Here is an 8672-nt window from a genome sequence, read left to right as displayed (position 1 = left end):
GGCCACTGGTGGGGATCCCAGGAAACCCTCAGAGCCCTTGGGGAGGAGGAGACGCGTTTGTAGACATGTCTGCTTGCCCGCCCAGCAATCTGGTCCAACAATATGAACCAGTCAAACCCACAGGGGGCGAACAGTCGCTCACAGCTGCTCAGCCTGGTTTGGCCATACTGGGGGCTGTGTGCCTGCCTTTAACAACCCCAGTTCCAGAAGGAGCCAAGAGCAGGGATGGCCCGTTGTCCACCTCGGGGCCGGGGCCTCCCAGCCTGCTAGCACGTGCTGAAAGGGACCAGCACTAGGCAGGGAGGTGGAGACAAGCACCAGGCGGGCTGTGGGTGCCAGGCGCTGCAGAAGGCCCAGGTGGGGGTGGGGGGAGCTGGCAAGCCCTCTCTTCTTGCCTGGGAAAGCGAGGTAGAGGGGAGGACAGTTCTCAGCCAGAGCTCTGGGTCCTGCCAATTCCAGTACCCCTTCTTGTAAAATCCAGCATAAAACCAGTAAAACCACAGAAGAGCAGGGAAACGCACAAAGGTCTGCAGGCAGTGGCCCTGCGAGGGAGACCTGGGGTGGGTATGCCACCTGGTGGTCAAGCCTGGTACTGTCTGCCGGTCAGCCGGCCCCACACGAGCCGCAGGACAGACTCCTGCTCCCAGTGAAAGGCCCTCCCAAGCCCAGCTGGTGGAGACGGGAGGCAGGGGACCCCATTTCCTCACAGTCACACATGTGACGTGGCTGGGGGGGTTGGGGGGTCCTTTCCATAATCCCCAATCTGCTGAAAGGAGGAAGCAACCAGCTGAGCCTGACCAAGGGTGACAAAGCCTGGCCAAAGCCCTGAGAGTAAGAGACCGGTGTTCTGCTCTCCCCTGCACCCCCCGGGGCTCATCTCCCCAAACCTCAGTTTCCTCATCTGTGAAATGGGGACAACGACAGCACCTCATAAGGCTGTCACGAGGACGCAGGAAGGGGGGCAGGAAGAATACTGTCAGCACGGAACAGGGAGCTGGGCTCTGGGGCCACGGACGTGGACTCGGGGAGCACGGGGTCTACCCGCAGCAGCCCAGGCCTCGGGATAGAATTTTCCCGCTTCCGTGCACCATTCGGTGGCTCTTAGCACATCGACAGTCGTGCAACCGTCACCACAATGAACTGCAGAACACGTCCACCCCAGAAGAAACTGCGTGCCCTTACCGGCCAGCTCCACACCAGCTTCCTCGATTCCTGGCAACTCTCGTCAGCTCTCTGTGGCTGCCCGTTCGCCTTTTCTAGACGCTTCGCATAAGCACGAGAATACACTCTGTGGCCTTCTGCTCTGGCTTCTTTCATTTCGCATGTGTGCCGGGGTCACCCGAGTGTCAGTGCTCTGTTTGTTTTCATTGCCAAATAATAGTCTATTGTCTGGCTAGGCCGTATTTTATTCATCCAGTCATCAGTTAGTGGACACTTGAATTGCTTCCCCCTTTCGGCTGTTATGAATAATGCTGCTCTAAATATTTGGGGGGCATAGGTTTTCACTTCTCTGATTATACAACGACCGATTTATATATAAACTATATTCTGCATACTTAGGAGTGGAATGCTGGTGACCCCGTGTTTACCTTTTTGAGGACTGGTCTGGTGGCCCATTATACGTTCCTGCCAGCGATGTACGAGGGGTCCGCTTTCTCTACACCCTCACCGCCAACATCTGTGGGTCATTTTTCTTTTTATTATTCAATTGTTTGTGTCCCTTCAAAATCCGTATGTTGAAACTCTAATAATCCCCAGTGTGACGGTATTTGGAGGTGGGAAATTTTGGAGGTAATTATAATAAGGTCACGAAGGAGGGGCTCTCACAACGGGATTCATGCCCTTTTAAAAAGAGGAAGAGCTGACGTCACCCTGCAAGCACGCATCACGAAGAGGTGACGTGAAGATGTAACTGGAGAGCCACATGCAACGTGGGGGGCGCTGCCCAGATACCGGATCTGCCCACACCCCGATCTCGGACTCCCCAGAACCAGGAGAAGGAAAGGTTTGTTAAAACCAGCCAGTCCGTGGTCCTTTGTTACGGAAGCCCAGTTCTGTATATATATTTGGGATAGAAGTCCCTTATTAGATTTATGGTCTGCACATATTTTACCCTCTTCTCTGGGTCTGTCATTTTTAAAAATCTTTTTTTCCTTTTGGATTACAGACTTCCAAGAAGTTACAAGAAAAGCGTAGCGGTCTCGTGACGCCATCGCCCAGCTTCCCCCCAGTGGCGGCAGCTTACAGAACTAGCTCATTTCCTAACTGGGACCATTGGACATTTTCACAATGTCTCCGGTGACTGCGGACCTACTCAGCTTTCACCCACGTTCGTGTCTTTCTCACTCATGGGACCTGAAGGTTTTTCCCTTCTCGCTGCTGTGAGGATGGGGAGACAGGGCTGTGAGGTGCATCACTGAGGCTGGGGGTGCCAAATGCCCCCCCCAGCAAAGACCCTGTGCTTCGTGGGGTCTAAGATGCACGCAGACACCTCTTGCTGCAGAGCTGGGGTCATAGCTGTACCCCCTGATCCCCCTGAAGATTCCCTCCCAGATGGCGTGTTGTAGGTAGGGACCCAGGTCCCGTTACAAGGAAAGCCACTGCCTCAAACAGCCTCTCCTGCTTCCCAGGCTCCAGGCTCCAGGGTGTGGGAGGGTATTACTTTAATAACGGAAGCATTTCAGAGGCGGGCTCCAGCCACCCGTCAGAGGATGGACTGCCGGGGCTCCCCTGTGTCCTCTCTGTCCCCTTCTGGGAAGGGGGAGGTAATAGGAGATCAAGGGGCACCAGACAAGTGCCCTAGGCAGGATTCTGGAAATCACTGAGCCTCGGGAATCCGGGGGTTATGGATATGTGGATTGGAAGTATCCATCACAGAAAATAACTCGGCGCAGAAAGTGGGAAAAAGAAGGTACAATCCTAGGGCTCCTTCCCCAGCCCCAAGCGGCAGCTCAGTAGGGCCCCCCAGGCCAGGTCTCCCGCTCCCACTGTCCACTCCAGAGAAAGGGGGTCACCCAGACACGGCCCACAGGGCAAGAGGAAGAAAGTTTCCCCCGAGTTGTGTCCTGCAAAGAGGCCAAGGCAGCGGCTGCTTGTGACCCAGGTTGGGTGCACGGGGTGTACCTCTGGTCCCATGCGGACACGCTCTAGGCCAGGCTCCGTCGTGGGGAGAATGAGCCTTGGGTCCAGCAGGAAGGGCTGGGGGAACTTTCCAGGGCTGTCCTCAGGGTTGGGGGTACAGCTGCTGGCCCTATGACCTGTGCCTGACCCAGGAGGCGTCCTGCTCCCAGCCACTCTGGGACCTGGGAGGGACAATGTCAGCGGCAGGGAGAGGCCCAGAAGCTGGGGCAGCCTCTGTGTCAGTGTGAGCTGGGGCCGCCATAACAAGAAAGCTCAGGCTGGCTCAAACAACAGAAACTAGTTCTCACAGTGCGGGAGGCTGGGAGGCCCGAGATGGAGGCCCCAGCCTGTTTCTGGTGAGAGGCTGCGTTCTGGCTTGCAGACGTGGCCTTCCTCCCTCCGTGAGCGTGCGGAGAGAGCACGCTCTGCAGTCTCATCTCTAAGGGCGCTACTCCTACCGGGGCCGGGGCCCACGCGCCTAGCCTCCCTTAACCTCCGTCACCTTCTTAGGGGCTCCATCCCCAAGTCCAGCCACACTGGGGGTTAGGGCTTCAACCTAGGAGTGCAGGAGGGACGTGACTCAGTGCGTCACAGGCTCCACATCGGCCAAGTTCACAGCGTGCCCCCTGCTCCGGCCGGAGTCTCCGTCCCTGCCCCAAGGGGGAGCTTACTGGCACCCGAGTTACACGTGGCCCGTCTGTATGCTCCTGTCTGTGACTCCAGATCCGCACACTCAGTAAATATGCTTGTCACATGTTTTCATGGCGAGGGTGGGGGGTGGGTGGCAGCTGACCAGGGTTTTAACAGAAACTTCCTGTCCACACGCCACACCTTAAATTCAGGCGGCTTCTAGCTCTACTCCTCCATGCTCAGCAGACTGAACGAACCACCACCCAACTCAGAATTGGATGAGAAGCTTTACCCAGCGAGAGGGTATTTGGAGATGAGCCAGGGTCCATGAGGGCAAGAGTGGGGGGGCGCCTAAAGTTTGGACCACCCCCCCCCCCGGAACTTCACGCTAGCTGATCTCAGGGACACAGGCTCAGCAGCTAGCCGGTCTCGCCATCAGCGAAGGCCCGGGTTTCGTGCTGCGGGGAGTTGCCTGCACCCCCATCTGCAGGGCCAGGGAGGGATGTACTTGGGGACCAGAGACCCTGGGCTGCGGCAATGCCTCCTGGTAGTGACATGGCACGAAACTGCAAGAGGCAGCCTGGAACAAAGAGGAAGCTTTCAGGCAGCTCCCCCCACCCCCACCCCGTGGGACTGCAGCGTGCTCTCCCCCACTAACTCCAGGTCCTACTGGTTTTACTTCTAAATGACCCCAACGTGCCACCTTCTGCCTCATCCTGGTCCAGACCTCCATAACCTCTCCCTGCTCAGGTGACAGCAGCTTCCAGCTGCCTCTTGACCTCCTTCCATGCCCCCAGCTCATTCTCTGTGTGACAGCCCAAGGAACCTTCTAGAACCTGGCACAAGCACTCTCTTGTTCAACGGCCCCCTTCCCACGACTCCCACTGGATGAATCCCAGATGCTGGCTGCATCTCTGAATGGCCTCCTCCTGCCCCCCATCCAGCCTCATCTGAAACCATCTCTCCTGCACTGGCCAAGCCCCAGCTCCCGCCCAGCTTCTTTTGGTTCTCTCCTACTTCCTCTTCTGCCTCCTACCCCTCCCTAGTCTGGGCGGGTGCCTAAACACTTAGAGCTGAGGAAAACACAAGTCAGCCTGGCCCAGAAGAGAATAGGGACCAAAGAGGAAGAAGCCAGAGCTTGGTGGGGGTGGAGGGTGCAATCAAAAGAGACTTCTGGGAGGAGGTGGCATCTATGAGACAGACTGGATTCTGCCAGAGTGAGCTGGCATAGAATACAGGGGGTGGGTGAGGGCCTTCCAAGAGAAGGGCACAGCCTGTCTGGGCAACAGTAAACATCTAGTTTGACTAGAGGTCTCACGGAAGGGGTGCAGTGACATGGCCTTGAATGCTCACATCATTATGCTTGAAAAGAATTCCACTTTTACTTTCGCAGGAAGAGGAACGTCCTCCTTTCCTTCTCCCGTGTTTTACTGAATGCTTCCCATTGCCCAGGTTATGTGCAAAGAGGAATCCAAAGGGGAGCCAGCCCCAGTCCACACCTTCCAGGCCCATGGCTGCCAGGAGCTGGCTAATGAACAGATGGGAGATGTCCACAGACACCAGGTCCCAGGCCCCAAGCCGTTCCAGTGTGGCTTTCCTCAGCAAAGACAACACAGGCTAAACGTCTCCAAAAGGGGTTAGCTAGACCAAGACCAAAAATTTAAAAAAAAAAAAAAAAAAAAAAAAAAAAAAAATCAGACAGCCTGGAAGTCTGAGATTAAATCAAATCTAAATTAATCAGACTTTCCGTAGGGTCCTAAACCTCCCACACCAGGGAGCCCTCCATCTTTCTGCTCGCATCCCCCACATACCTGAGAAGTCTGCACACAAGGCCAAAAGCACCATCATTTCCAGGGCCACTCACCCTCTCTCGCCAGCCACCTCTGGAGATCGCTCATCTCTGTATCCTGGTGGCAAACACAGCCTTCCTCCACTCTGCTACCTCTCCAACCCTTAGCCGTCCTCCCTTCTGCCTCAAACACCGTAGAATAACAGAAGGGGGGGGTGAGGCAGAAAGAGAAATTTTAATATTTCACCAGAAATCTAATATTTTCATCAGAAGTTGTCAACAAACAACAAGTAAGATGTAGCCTTTCTTACCTAAATATTTCTAAATTCTCATGCGTTAGAGGGTTACCTAGAAAATGGCCTTCCTTAGATCTCTGGCTAGAAGAAATCTCTTCCCCTCCCCTCTATATTTCTTCCTTTCATAAGGGAATTTTATTCATTACTTTCTATCATGGCGATGTGTTCTGGATTGTGAAATTCTTAAAGCCTGCGTAATCTTCTGGTACGTATGTATGTATTATTTTTTATTTTTATTTATTTATTATTTAATTTTTAAAATTTATTTATCTTATTAATTAATTAATTTATTTATTTTAGAGAGGGGGAGGGAGACAGAGAATCTTAAGCTGGCTCCATGCTTAGTAAAGAGCCTGACACGGGGCTCAATCTCATGATCCCGAGATCATGACCTGAGCAGAAATCAAAAACCAGACGCTTAACCGACGGAGCCACCCAGGTGCCTCTGAATTTAGCCTTATTGAGCACTGGCTATTTTTCTGATCCCATAAAAATTATCAGGCTCTGTTCTAGGATGTACTTTCTGGGCACTCTATATAGTAACCCCCAAATCATGAGGTACATTCTGGCTTCTGGGAACAGGCCCTATTTCTACTCCTGTGTGAGTTCTGAGGATTGTTACCTCTAATCCATGCAGAGGGTTATTTCCCGCCAGCCTTCGGTCTTTTCCCTACACCCCAGTAGCGATGGGCACTCCGCTGAGTGCTCGGAGATCCTCGGCAGCTCTCCAGGCTTCTCTCCCTCTCATCTTCCGTGGGCTGCATTGTGAATTCTAGCCACCTTGGCTTCCCTGAACTTCCAGCTTCTTCTCAACTTGGGAAGCCCCCTGGGACCCACCTGTGTTCCCTCTCCCTGTCCTCGGCCTGGAGACTCTCCAGGCAATAAAGCCACGACAATCACAGGGCTCACCTCCTTTGTCCACCACCTCCCATGGAGTACTGACTTTCATTGCTTGATGTCTGGCATCTTGAAAACTGTTGCTTCATTGGGGGGCCTAGGTGGCTCAGTCGTTAAGTGTCTGCCTTCGGCTCATGAAGCCCTGCCTCAGATCCCTGCTCAGCTGGAAGCCTGCTTCTCCCTCCCCCACTCCCCCTGCTTGTGTTCCCTCTCTCACTGCTTCTCTCTCTGTGTCAAATAAACAAAATCTTTAAAAAAACTGTTGCTTCATTGATTTTATCTTGGTTTTTTTAGTTTTTTTTTTTTTTTTCCTTAGGCAGGAAGGTAAACCCAGTCCCTTTACTCCATCTTGGCTGAAAGCAGGATTGCACATCATTTATTTGGATAAATGAATGGTGGTAAGTTTGTGTGACGGAATTTACAATCATGAAAAGGAATGTTTTAACCAGTCCCAAAAGTTTATATAATTGCACGATTCCATTTATATGAAACGTCCCGAATAGGCAACTCTATAGTCAGAGAGATCACTGGCTGTCTGGAGGTGGGGTATGGGAGAACTGGGGGTAGTGGTTCAAGGGTCTGGGGTTTCTTTTTGGGTGATGAAACTGTTCTAACACGGATTGTGGTGATGGTCACACAACTCCACGAACACACTGAAAACCGCCAAAATGTACACTTCGAGTGGGTGGATTGTATGGTGTGTGAATTCCAAAGCACTCACAGAAAGACAAAAATGCACTTGAGCTAAAGGACTTGGCAAAAATCAATTTTAAAAGCATGTGGTGGGGGCGCCTGGGTTGATGAGGGAACAGAAGGCAAGCTCAGGACAAAGCAGAAACTGACACCCTGCAACCCCCCCCCCCATGGGATGTATGCGACATTCCTCAGGCTCTCCTGGCTGCCCTGAAGCTAAGGAAAGGAAAAACAAGTAGTTAACCTATAGAGACCACAGTCCTACAAGACCTGAGGCTCCCTCAGTTTACAAATGTCTTAGCAGTTTACAAGAACAAAGCATTTCTGTCAATAACCCAGCTTCCGGAAGGGAAAGTAGATACAACTGAATGTCTTTATAACCCGCAGACCATGGACGGGTACTTCCAGGTATCGAGGAAGTTCCCAACTACCCTCATGTTCCTGCCTTACTAGAGGGAAAAACAACCTTAACCTGACAACCGGCCTCCGGTTTCCTGTGAGTCTTTAACATATGAAAGTGTTTTCTCAACCTCCCTGTTTCCTCACCTCCCCGAACCCCATAGTATATAGTCAGCCACCCCTCACACCGGCAGCAGCTCTTTCTGCCCACGGGTCCTGTCCCTGTGGTTTAATAAACCACCATTTTGCACCAAAGACGTCTCAAGAATTCTTTCTTGGTCGTGGGCTCCGGACTCCACCCCACCGAACCTCACCGATATCCCACAACCCCGGCAGGGTGGCTCAGCCGTTAAGCGTCTGCCTTCAGCTCAGGGCGTGATTCCAGAGTCCTGGGATCGAGCCCCGCATCGGGCTCCCTGCTCAGCGGGAAGCCTGCTTCTTCCTCTCCCACTCCCCCTGCTTGTGTTCCCTCTCTCGCTGCCTCTCTCTCTGTCAAATAAATACATAAAATCTTAAAAAAAAAAAAAAAAAAAAAAAAAAAAAAAAAAAAAAAAGCATGCCAAGGGGATATCCAGGGGCAGGTCACTCCTCAGTACACAGATCCTGTTTGTATGAAGCTTAAAAACATGGAGAGCAGGGGCGCCTGGGTGGCACAGCGGTTAAGCGTCTGCCTTTGGCTCAGGGCGTGATCCTGGCCTTATGGGATCGAGCCCCACATCAGGTTCCTCCGCTGTGAGCCTGCTTCTTCCTCTCCCACTCCCCCTGCTTGTGTTCCCTCTCTCACTGGCTGTCTCTATCTCTGTCAAATAAATAAATAAAATCTTAAAAAAAAAACACACACAAAAACA

The sequence above is a fragment of the Ursus arctos genome, unplaced genomic scaffold, assembly GCF_023065955.2.
Source record: "Ursus arctos isolate Adak ecotype North America unplaced genomic scaffold, UrsArc2.0 scaffold_14, whole genome shotgun sequence".
Lineage (NCBI taxonomy): Eukaryota > Metazoa > Chordata > Mammalia > Carnivora > Ursidae > Ursus > Ursus arctos.
Note: the sequence above shows the minus strand (reverse complement) of the source record.